This window comes from Haemaphysalis longicornis, unplaced genomic scaffold (genome assembly GCF_048455015.1).
Source record: "Haemaphysalis longicornis isolate Haplotype H1 unplaced genomic scaffold, Haemaphysalis longicornis Haplotype H1 scaffold_6, whole genome shotgun sequence".
In the NCBI taxonomy this organism is placed as follows: Eukaryota; Metazoa; Arthropoda; class Arachnida; order Ixodida; family Ixodidae; genus Haemaphysalis; species Haemaphysalis longicornis.
In genome coordinates, this window is record NW_027526407.1 from 41,918,319 (window position 1) to 41,931,243 (window position 12,925).

At 47.7% G+C, this 12,925-nt stretch overlaps 1 protein-coding gene across 1 annotated transcript in view; it reads left to right on the top strand.

Moving 5' to 3' along the window:
* Positions 1-12,925, top strand: part of LOC144142522 (catalase-like) — a 67,643-nt gene that overhangs the window by 20,238 nt on the left and 34,480 nt on the right. The gene's annotated exons all lie outside the window — the stretch shown is intronic.

Here is a 12,925-nt window from a genome sequence, read left to right on the forward strand (position 1 = left end):
TCTGCTAGCTGTGCGGGGTGGTTTCAAGAATGTTATTTGGCAACGGAGCGACGTGACCGTTTGCTGCCAATTGGGGCCCGTAATAAGCTGCATCCCACGGCACGTTGTCTTGAAGGGACCATTAAAGGAGTTTGTTTGGTTTGAAAGAATTTGCCTTTAATTACCCACTCAACGTCATTCCAGCCCTGCAAGACGTTGGTCTAACAAAGGTACTTCTCCCAAAATTTCGCTACAAAACCACACATAAGCAGACACGTAATGTGGTTAATAATAAAAATGGTATTCACTGTGGGAACTCTGTCGACTTAGGTGATACGATCTAAATGCCGACAGACTTGGTGTGAAAGGTCAAACAGGCCTAGGGTAAAATCAGATTTTACATTTTAAGGCGCTTATCTTGTTTCGAGGATAAATGTTTCGACAAGCTCCGCCAAATTGTCGTTTATTTCTGACTCCTTGTGATGTCATAAGTCGCCTGCAGGTGGCTGAGATATCCGCTTTCACACCTTGGGGGCTGAGGCTGTTGGCGTCTCCTGTCGTCGTAATCGTAGTCTCGTGTAGTCACTATACTAAAACACCGGAAAACTCGTTTAGGCCTCGCGCTAGAACGTAACGCGTACTAAAAAACACCGGGACACTCGATCGTTTACGCCTCTCGCAAGAGAGCTGCGTGCTTCAAAGGCAAGAGACTTCTACAGCAAAGCGTATACCTCTACCCCCAACGGTTTCGTCTCCGTTGTCAAAAACGCAGAGGCGCCATGAATACCTATACACTGCTTGCTTCTCCGCTCCCCAGGTTTGACGTTCTTTTTCTGGAGTGCACCCTTCGCATTGTAGGCACTTGAATCTGTTAGAGGCAAAGTCGTCCTCGCGCTTCAATGGCTTTCTAGGACCCTGTCAAAGCACGTCAGTCCCGTCGCCTCCCATGTGTCGCCATAAAGCAGCTGCCCAACACCAGCCGTAATGTTGGAACAGCCCGCTATTGCGAACGGGTCTTTCTGATGCGACTCGCGTCCTGGCCTTGCCTGCGTCCATGTCAACGTTCTTTCTCGACATGTAGCTCTGCATGCAACGCGTGCACTTATACTTGCTAAACGGAATAACCGCCCCATTACACTATAACGCGCGCCAAGCCCAACATAACTCCTGCGCAGTGGTAAGTCAACCTTGGTGGTTTTAGAGCTTTTTTAGAGCTTCCGAGATCTTTTTAGAGCTTCTGAGATCTTTTTAGAGCTTCTGAGATGTTTTTAGAGCTGTTTTTAGATCTTTTAGGGAACTTTTTTGGAAACCTTTTTAGCGTGGAGCGTTTTAGAAAAAGCTGTTGCTTTACTGCGCGTGCGCGCACCAAACACAGTCCTTGAACGTTTTCAATGAAATCTGCAGCAAGCCGGCTTACTGAGCCGCAAACTCTTCACAGAACCTGACTCGGAGCTGACTATTACAGATTTTCTTTATCTAAATCTTTATCTACGTTTCAACAGCTAGGAGCTAGATAAATGGGGGGAAAACTCTAGTCGAACGACCTTTTATCAGCAACGGTCTCCTTCCAGCCACCCTTCTCGTTCTTGTGGAGTTCTTGGGGTATTTTTGTCGTGGTGCCCAGATGGGTCTGTCATGTACGTGCGCAGAGAAAATATCACATCCTGTCCGTTTCGTTTATAAGTCTGTTGCCTCAGGGTGGCCGACGATTCCCCGGGTATTCCCGTTAGGGGCAGTTTTTATACTTGCGGAGTATCTCTACGAAGACACAACCGTCTTGCTTGGCGCGTTGCAAGTAGCGAAGGATCCTGATCATGATTTAGAACGCATGGGTTTCAGCACTTCGACGATGTTTGAGAGATGACGTACTTGCAGTTGGATTATGTCTTTTAAACAAGTTTTTTTTTTTTTTTTTTCTGGCTGGCATTACTTTTTTCCTTAATGTTGACCGACAATGCCCGCCAGATGTTGCATGTAATGGGACGATGCTCTCGCGTGAACATTCGCTAGTGGAAACTCTAACAAAAGAATAACTATATAGATCGTTATCGCTTGTTCCTAGATTCATTTTTTATGGACGAAGCCCTAAACCCCCCACTACGCGAAAAATACGGTCTCAAATATGGCTGACAGCGAAAGAGTCAAATAGAGCAAAATGTTCAATGGTCCGGGGTTCGAATCGGGGATCTTCGAAATGCGAGGATAACACATCTCCTGCACTGCAGCCGATTTTCGGGCGCAGCTGACAAAGAGTAAACCTACTTAATGCGCTGTAAACTTCGGTTCAGAAACATAAGTGGTAGACATGTGTATAATCTGTGCGCTCTAATTGCACAAGAAATCACGTCTACGCCAATAGCGTAAATGTAGGGCGGACACGGACGATTGGATATACCTCTCATCATTGATTTACCAGAGAAGAACCACTAAAAGGAAAAAGGATCAAGACGATAATCAAAACACAATGCTTCCATCGGTGCGGTATCCACTGCAATGCACTCTCGACACCACTTTTGTATAAAGTGACAATGCTTCCATCATCGCATTGCTTGAAATAAAATGTAACGCGTTACCACTTCAGTGTCTTTCAGATTTTTTTTTTCCGCCTGCACCGCTCTTGTTTGTTATTCTAAGTTCCTGATGACTACCAATAATTCTAGCACTCGTAAAAGACAGTTTGATACTTACTTCTAGGGGCTTTTGAAGACGCGGAATGATCAGCCAGAAATAAATCTTCAGTTCTTACTTGTGCGAACTTATGTTTTACCGCTATGCATGTAGGTGCCTTCTCAATGCAACGAACACCTGTTAGGCCCGCACTCGTCTGTTGGGTTGACATGTAGCCACGCGTTCTGTACGCCTATAGCCACGAAAAATACCGGGTATAGTCTGTAAATTTCGCACTCCCGTTATCACGTCCCAGGCTTGCTTTTTTATTCCTCCAAGTATTACGGTTACGCAACCATGTTAACACAGATATACCGCTCACGAGAACTAGTTTTTTCACACCTCGAAAGAATGTCTCGCTTCATTAAAACGCGTCGGCGAGCATGAATGTCCGTGGCGCATCCCCTCTCTGCAATGAATAGCTGCTCCGCGGTTGCGTGACGCCCTTGACAGCGTCCGCCGTTCCGTTTTCCCGGTTGAGGTCATTACGGGGTTTGTTGGAATCGTATAGGCAGCTTGTAATGACATGACGACCATGTGCTGGGAATTTGACCTGCTTCTGACAACTCAAATTTTCTTTTTTTTTTCTTTTCGTTGGCAGCCCTCACCTGCGCTGCTTTGCGATGAGTAGGCCGTGTACATTGCGTTAAGGAATGCGAAGGGAATTCCAGGGCTTGGCTTTAGTGAAATAAACAGTCGCTGTGTAAAAAAAGTTTTATTTTGAAAAGCACACGCGTTAGAGACCAGTCTTCTTTTTTTTTTTTTTTCTGGATTGTCGGGGTTAATGTTGTAAGCAGCTGTTCCGAAATTCGCTCTTTTGTGGGTAGCGGATCCGTGGGATCGGGTGTGGGGTGGAATCGTCTTTCCTTAAGCGCGTTCTGAACTATCCCTGCTATAGCCTAATTCAGAATTCACTCTTTCAATGGGTACCTTTCCATGTCTTGTAAAATCGCCTCCCGACCCCCATCTTCGCCGGTTTTGAGGACTGCTGATTTTTACCTCTGCTCGTCAGAATAACTTGTCATGCCAGTCCTTTTTGTTGCGTGATTTACTATTCCCGTTACACATTAGGTGAAAGTTAATGTTCCGGTCCGCCTAATGTGTGTCGTCAGTGTTATGAACGTCAGCCTGTTAAACTGCCGGCTAGAAAAGAGATTGGACAGATTTCGCAGGTGTCTTGTTTTGTAATTCTTTTTGATCTGAAGAGCCGTTATCCCGGACAGGTCACTCTGTCCAATGACTTACGTGCCGGTCATTTCACTTCGCCGGGCCCCCATCCGGGCGAAATACAAATCCATCAGCCCAATAGCACCTGGATCAACGGTACTGCCCACGCAGTCGTTCCAGGTCATTGACGTTCGCCCGCAGCGAACGTGGCCGCCGAAGCGTGACGATCCCAGCAGCAGCAGCCGGTTTTTATTGCTGCGCCCACATACTTCATTCGCGCAGCATATTTTTGACGCTGGTTCAGCGTCTCTGGCATGGGCGCATGCCATGCGGTAATAGAAGCCACAGGCACGTTCGCAGGGCGTGTGCGAAGACCTCATTGACTGCTTGGGCCGTAGAGCGACTCGCTGGGATTGAGTTTCATCTGGCGGTAGAGGCGCGCTAGCGAGCATGCCGTTGTAGGGTACACTCTACCGTTGTGCTCCGCAGACAAGTTGCTTGGCTTGGCTCATGCATAAGCTCAGAAGTTTGAGGCTGTGGCTGACGAAAAAACATTGTTAAAAGAACATTGCAAGTTTTATCAATACAAAAGGTTAGCTCTTCAAGGATTCATTTTTAACAGCGGAAATGTCGTAGCCGGTCCCAATTTGTGGCGCGGAACGTGTTAAAAATACCAAGAAAAATTCCCGGCCATCTCCGCTAACGTGAAACCTTGGGAGGAGCGAAGCATGCGGTGTACAAGTATTCTTGGCGCCTTGGCGTTCTTGCTCACGGAAATGAAACCTTTGTGGGGTAGTAGTATACAGCTACGCTGTAAGAGTCTTGTGTCTGAAGCACGAAGCGTTCTAGCGCGAGTCGTAAACGAGTGTCCCAGTGTTTTAGTACCGTGACTACATGAGACGACGATTACGACGAATACAGGAAACGGCAACAGCCCCAGCCCCAAAGGAACTCGCTCCTAAAATGCCGAGCGCGTGCCTCGCGGCGACTGCCGAGCGTCCCCGCGCTACTAGAGTGCAACGCGTTATACCGAGACAACTTGTAGGTCCCGCTCCCTCGATTTGACGGGAAGGAACTGCTGGAAGTCTACAATGGCGAGGATGAGCTTGCAGAACGCTTGCCCACTCCGTGTGATGTTTACCATGAGGAACACGACGATATCGGTGTATATTACGGTAACCACTACTAGCGCAGTGTAAATCGACGACGGAACGTGTAAATAAACAATTTCAAACTTGTGAAAATGCGTGATGTGTCCCTCAGTGCTCACGTAGAAAAAAAAAACCCGCATCTTCGCTACGGTTCAAGCCTTGCGAGATTTTCTGCTAGCTTCCCCGGTTTGTTTTAAACCTCAATGCAAGATAAACAAGGGAACATTATGTGGATGCTTGGAACTTTTTAGAAATGCTGAGGTGAAAGCATAATTAGACCTTCTGTTGAGCTGCAGGCCGCGTTTGTCACCACTTGAGCATCCCCCCTGGACAGCACCCCCGGAAGCTCATTCTGCTCTGTTGCTATCGCCAGGAGTCTTTGTCCTCGTCGATACCTTCACTATACTCGGGCACAACTTGAGAATGACAACGAAAGTTGCCTTTGTGCCTCATCACCGCAGCCGGATGTTACTCCGCGCGGGGTAAATAGTGCGTTACTGGGAATATTTTGAACACTAGCCGTTTTCGTGATGTTTCGGACTTAATGCGCCCATAAACTACTGCAGCGTCGACAGACAAACAACGTGAGAAAAGGCAGACGATATCACGCATTCATAGTGATGTCCCTTTCAAAAACGCGCGCGCCCGTTGACATCCGGGTCCGTCGCTTAGGCGGAGTGATACCGTACGTGAGCTATTGCCGTTCTCAACTCGTTCCCGAGTATAACTCTCAAGGCGGCTGGTATTGCACTTACGTCAGCGGCCTATCTTCCTGCGGCGCAGCTGTTTCCCTTTCCCAGCGCGCGCTCAACAGTTTTCTGTACCTCAAAGCGCCGTTCATAAAACAGTTATGACTTTCGCCTTAAAGGGACAGAAAACCGATTTTTGTTTTCATGTCCTCTAGCTCATATTAAAGCCAGCGTGTTATATACTGCGGTAAGTACAAGTAATGTCTAAAACAGTTGGAAATTTTAATTTTGCACTAACATTTCTGAAGTCAGAAAGGTGGCGCCATCTAGTGTCTAAACGTGACACTACCTCACGTGTCCAAACAACTCCGTCGGTTTCAATGCGTGTTTCAGAAACAGCGTGAAGGAACAGGAAAGGTTGCACATTATTGTTTTAGCCGGGGGACATGTTTTTGAATACCTCTTTTTATCTCAATCTCTCGTGCAATTTAAAGTACGTTTCCGCACGGCGTACTGTCATGGTTGCCAGAATTTCTTTTGGCGGGACACGCATGCTGCTGGTCGACCTCAAAATTCCCATTTCAAATGTTTTAGGGCGCCATCAGCAAAACCGCTTCGGGTTAAGGGTTTTTTTTTAAGTGATGCACTTCCATTTGGGATAAAGAAAATATACTTGACAAAAACCGGTTGACTGTCCTTTTAAAAGAAACGTTTGCCCCTGTTTCTTTCGGCAGAAGCCACAAGTCATGGCGCAAGGCTCCACGACGGTTAGTCAACTCCATTGTTACGTATTACTGCTGAAGTGGGCACTGAGTCAAACGTTTTTTTTTATATATATATATAATCTGGAAATGTCATGTACAACGGTGTATTATACTCTGGCCAGATCTCTGTTACTTGGCGCGACACTTGGGCGACAGTTTTCCCTCCAGAGTGTGAAACCCTACGGACAGCGCGGCCGCGGAGAGGGTTCCTGTTCACTACGCGGCAGACTGTCGTTTTGAGGTCGCCTTGTCTGGGCCACTGGGTGGGCGGCACGTGGAGGGTGGTGGTTGTTGACGGTCCAGACTGGGCGTATCAGGAAGTGGGATCGCACCGGCCGCAGCAGCGTCATTCGAGTATGAAGTGGCGCCTATAGACGGGCCGTAATGAGCAAGCACTTCCGCACGGAACGAAACAATTGGCCCAACTGCTGTTGTCACGGAAGGACCGTCCGATCGTTGAGTGTCATAGCAACTGCCGGTGTGCTTTGAAGCACATGGGGTGTTTTTTTCCCTTGTGGGTAAGCTCCTTGCAATGACGCCTTCAGTAGATTCAGCTAAAAAGCGATCTTTTAGATACACACTGAATAACTTGAGGCTGTAGACAACGGGGACCTGAAGAAACACGTAGACACAGACAAGGCGCCACTTCCAACTAAACTTTATTAGTTGTAAACCCTAGGTTAAATACACGGTTTTGACGTCATGAAAACTTCACACCAGCGTGTGCAAACCTACACGGGTCCATCTAAGAACTCGAGTTCTTTGAGTGATAATGCGACCGACGGTGTACTGATGCACTTGTTTCTCGCCTTAATGAAGTACGCCTCCACAATCTTTCTTGCTTCTCTCTTACCCATTTTAAAAACGTGGCCTGTTTGAAGAGCGAAGTGCACTTTGTACCTTGCAGAGTGCACCTTGCCCCTCTAGATACACTTTTGAAAACACTCTGGTTAAATCGCGTTGAGTAACTGCTGTGTTTCGACATAGAGCGGAGCACCCTAGATCAATATGTCAGCAATAAAACCAGATTAAGTTTATATCCAATATATCTAATCTAATGCCTACTACTGCCGTAAACGGGTACAACAGTCCTAGAACGCACAACTATAGCCGAAATTGTGTCTTGTTGCACTTGAAGACAATTCACTTGGTACTTCGGTATATAGCTTTGGAATGTATCGCACGTAATGTATTCCTGTGTGCGTTGCTGTACGCTGGACCGGGCCTCATCTGGAAGCACGTTCAAGCATTTTTTTTCTATGGAGGTAGACCTTTCTCGTGTGTAACTCGCTTCCGAAAACCTGAATGAGGTGAAAATCTGGTTTGCGATAACGTTAAGAGTCGTAATTAATAACCACATTTCCTTCACACTACCTTATCCCATATCAATTTCACAATATTATCAAACCAAAGAATTCTGGTGAGGTGATAGGCGCCATGTTTCTGCATATAACCCTTCAAAACTGCTTGAATGTGACAAATGCGAGTGTGATTCCTTGTGAGCAGACGGTAACCGGGCCTTTTTCCAGTAAAATTCGGTGCTTGAATTGTGGTGTGCGTTGTTCTGAAATCTTTCCAATTCTTGTCACACTTGAAGACACTGCTATAGATATAGCCAGAGCTCTCTTCGACGATACACTCCAGTAACTCTCGTTTGGCCGACGTATGTGAATCAACCTTTGTATAGCTAGTAGGCCAGCGTCTTTTGCTTTTTTTTTTTTTTGTGCAAGGAATTGCATTGGAATGGGCAGTTAACCCCAGCGACCACTGACGGACGCACATGCGGAAACGCGTCCTCTTTGCATCGTGGAATTGTGGGTATTGCACGAGGGCTGAAGCCTATTTCGCTCTGGGATTCCCGTACCGGACGGCCGGCTTGCGGGTTTTTACCTGACGGAAGCGGTTTTCTCGGTTTATATAAGTGTTCCTTTAACGCATTATACTTGCAGTGTGCAGCCGCCATGGTTTACTTTTTTGCTCATGGCTGCACTTTGTAGCTGAACTCAACCTCTGCGAAACAGAGCCGGACAGGTAAACAAAAGCCTTGGTGTTGCGTAAGGTTCGAACTTGTATAACGCGGGCGTTTTGTGGCCTCCGGATGCCGCTTCTTTCGTCCAGGCCCTCATGTTACATCGCTGCATAATTACTGCTATGTGTTTTTGTTCAGGCGCCATTAGTGCGCTTTCGAAATGTGTTACACGAGTCGCCCTGCTAGCTGCCAACGGCGTCACAACAGCCGACGCCGCCGACTCCTTGTGGAAATTCGTTCATACGTTAATTAAAAAAAAAAAAAGCCCAACGGGATAAAACTGAAAAATGTGTGCAATCGTCTTCAGTGAGCCTATAGAAAACGCTGCATCGTTGTTCTACAAAGCCGGTTAGGAATACCTGGTCTCCTAGTGCCGTAAACATCGTCATGCTTGAGAGGCTACAAACCCGTGATCGGTGCCAGTTCGCTTCCGGCAACGAGATAATGCCTCCAAACTAATCGTTACGACCTCTAGGAGATGTCCAACGCTTGTCATGTGACCAGGAAGTGACGTGACGCAACCGCAGTTGCTGCCATAGTCATTTTCATATTTGGTTGCGACAGTTTTCTGCATTTGTTGTGGGCCGCGGCTTCGTTGTCATCATTTAATCGCGATAAACATGCTGCAATCGGTAATCGCCCTAGCGAACACTTTAATTAGGCCGTGGGCAAACGTGCGTCTGGCGATCGGGCGAATGGCGACCTCCCACTCTCATAGGTATACGGAACTGCGCATCTGCCCAGGTACGGCGAAAACACGACCGCTCGTCGACCTCGGCACGAGCGAAGTTTCCGCGTTCTGTTTCTCGCCGGATAACGATAGCTTACTCGTCGTATACTTTCAAGCGGCTACGTCGGAGGGCCTCCTCCCCTGTCACGTGCGGTCGACCAGCGTGTTTATTGTCCTCAACCACGTAGTTTCGCGAGGAATGCGGAGCACCGATGAAATGCGGCGACATGCGGCGAGCATTTTTTTCCCTGTACCGCGCCATGTTGCATCTCATGTCGAGGTTTAATCTGACGGAATTGAGCGCCAAGGCAGTTTTAACCGAAAATTATCGTGGTGGATGTCCTGTGTTGAACTGCGAACTCAAGACACGTGAGATCTGCCCCGTCATTAATGAGGAATGTTTTGGGGAGCACTGCGAAGTATGAAGTTAATTGAAAAGCAGTCGGAGCATGCATACTTCAGGTACACTTGTTACTTTGCATATATGTTGAGTCAGCCGGCCGTTGTCTTCAACTGAAGACATGTTTTCGGGCATTTTTATTTCTCCGCGACCTAACTTGCTAAAATTTAGAGCTAAGTTTGTCGTAAACGATTTGGAGCTTGGGAAAAGGCTTTCTTGCTTGGAAATAGCTAGGTTGCATATAAGGATTGTCAAAAAAACTTAAGCTTCGTGTCGCTGAATCCCTCGTTCGGCTTCATGACACCATCGATTTAGGATCCACAAAGCATTTCAGGTTGTTCGCTTCAAACGAAATCACGCCACATCCAACACCAGCGATGTAAATTTTCCGTACGGACGTCCGTCATGGCCACTTCGTCTTCAGAAAATACTATTTGCATTACGGCAGCGCTAGGGCATTGGGCATACCATCGCAACATCCCGCGACCCGGCGGGTAGCTAACGCGCATGCGCACCACGAGTGCTGCAAAATGTGCAAGCATGGAGGAAAAAATGTAACAATCTTTGCCGCGCGCGTGACGTCACAAATGCACTGGAAAGTTGTCTGCTAGGCGCTCCGTATTTATTGCCTGGAAGCTTGCAGCGGACAACGCCTGCAACAGAGCTGTCGGTTGAAGGGAGTAGAATCAGCGCGCGACATTTTGACATGTGTCCGACCGCTTCGCATAGCTTGTGCTGGCATGTGATCACAGGACTGCGCGACTATTGTCTGCAGGCACTATGAATGTGCACCCGCTGGCCTTACTGACAGAACACCTGGCGTACATGCGGAATATGGCGGCCAGAACATTGGGCAACTCGCTCAGATAGGGTATTTGTGGTTTATTTTGATTGGCTAGGCACGCGCTACGAATGTACACAGTTGCGTTACTGACAGAACATCTGGACAACTTCTGAAATATGGCGGCCTGAGTTGAGGAATTCACTCAGGGTAGTTCTCCCGCACTGCCCTTATGGTGGGACCATCTGACAGCAGGCGAGTGTTTTTGTCCGTTGTGTGCGTGAAAGAATGGCTGCATGCAGTGATAGCTTTAAATCTGTTGTCGGAAGTTTTCCTTTCGTCCCATATTTTGCCTGCAACATTTTGCTTCGTATATTACAGTATGTACCGCGCAACCTTGCTATGCATTTTTCTTCCCCTTTATTGTATTTTAAGGCAGCAGAAATTGGCCACGCAATGCTCGCAAGCAACGCGTCTTTCACAGTGCCTGCGTAACGATGCTAGGACGGGTCTGTTGTTCGAGTGCGTAGCTCTGTTACGAATAGAAGCTATAGAGCAGCTTTATTTTTTGCAGAGTATGCCGTAAATTTCACCGTTGTCGGACATTAAAAATCCCGGGCCATCTCCACTAACGTAAAACCTGGGGAGCGGTGAAGCATGCAGTGCATAAATGTATTCAAAGATAGTCTCTCTTGCCACACGGCGCGCGCTGATTGGGCACGGAAGAAACTCCGTTGGGAGGAGCAATCGCGCGCTTGCCGAGGCGGTGGCGCCCTCTCTTGCGTTGAACTGGGTTTAAGAAATTAAATGACATACAGACTGGCCTTAAGTTGTCTTCGCGTCACACGTCGCAGCATGCTAAGTGTACTTTGCAGGAGAAAACGTGGTGTTTGAAACCAATTTCCAGACGGAATTGAACGAATTTCTGGTGTTAATGTAATTAAATCCTGCGTATTCTCGTATCATACTTTAAATCCTGCTAATTTATTTTTAAGCGGTTTTATTCATTCTACACTTGTTTTTTACCAACGTTTGACAACTTGATTCACCGTGACGACATGAGACCACGGCAGGAGGCGCCGACAGCCCGAGCCCTTCAGGTGCTTTGCCCCTAAAAGTAGGAGGCAACTATTCCCCCCACGCGCTATCGTATTCCGCCTAAGTTCTATCTAGATAGTACATTTTATCGCGAAGATCTGCATGAGCGTTCCAATGTGTAGGACTGAATCGCTTTCGAGAATGATACCTTGGGTAACCCATTGTTTTCCGTAGCCTAACTTGGCGCCCAGACTAAGATATTTTTTATAGTTCATACATACTCGAACAAAGATCAATCTGCTTCATGGTGTGGCTGCCAGCACCTACAGACGTTTTCAAACCTTCAGTAAGCGTAGCTAATCTAACTTTCAGCTGTTACTGCATGAAATACCATGAAAGTAAAAGTAAATTAACCTAATCTCCCTCCTAGCCTGAACTGCCTATCAATCTCTACAACCCACGATTCCCCTCCTTCAACGTAATACCGTATTTTTGCGCGTATAACTCGCACCAAAAATGCGAAAATTTTAGTGGCAGAGATGGGGTGCGGATAATACGGTTTTTTTTTTTTCTTAAGAGCAGCTCCACGGCAATGCTCGCTGTGCCGTGAAGCTGCACTTTCCTGTATCAAATGTTCGGGCAATGCGCGAGGATATTTTTTTTTTTTTTTTTTCTGGCGAGCTGAAAGCGAGGGTGCGGTTTGTATGCAGGGGCGGGTTATTCGCGCGGAAATACGGCATGTGCGGGATTCACATGGGATCATTCGCGCCATCTGGGAAATAGCATTCCACGGCTGTCCAATGCTGTGTAGCGCAGCAAGCTCGGTCCTGCTACGGTGGCTAGGAGCATAGTCTTGCTGCGTGCAAGAACGGACCCGGCAGCCGGAGCTTTCTCTGACCTCTTGCACGCGCTTGTAAGGAGGACCTTGTCTGTCTCGCTGGGGGAGCGGTTTCGGCGCGGCCCGGGCCAGTTTTGCCGGTCCCGCCCGTCTGGTTTTCCGGCATCCCAGCGGTGGGGCCCAGCCTCCTCGTGTGACGAGGCCGAATGCAGCTTCCAATGCGCGCTTTGTTGCCCGTCTGGCCTCGCGCAATTTTCTCCTGTGTGTTCCTTTTCAATGTCGCTCGCGTAGGGCTTCAGAACTGCCTACACCCAGTTGAAAACCGGATAAATGCATGCATTGTACCTGTCAGTGTGCTTAAGTCTGGGCTATACATAGTTATTACTCCGGGATAAATAAGAGAACTTGTATGCAAGGACACGGACAAGTGGTGTCTATGTCCTTGCCTTGTGTTGTCGTCAGTTTTGGCTCTGTACTAATCACTGTAAATTGTAGTACGCATTTTTTGGGCTTGAATCCCCAGTGCATCCAACACTGCGTACGTGGTCGCTCTGAACCCTGTAGTAACCTGGGGATGACTGCATGCAGTGCCCTTTAACTAATATTAGACGGTCACGGGAAAGACTTGTTCAGCGAGCGCGTTGGAACAAGCTCGGAAGATTGTCCTCCGTACGGATGTTTGTCAGCTCACT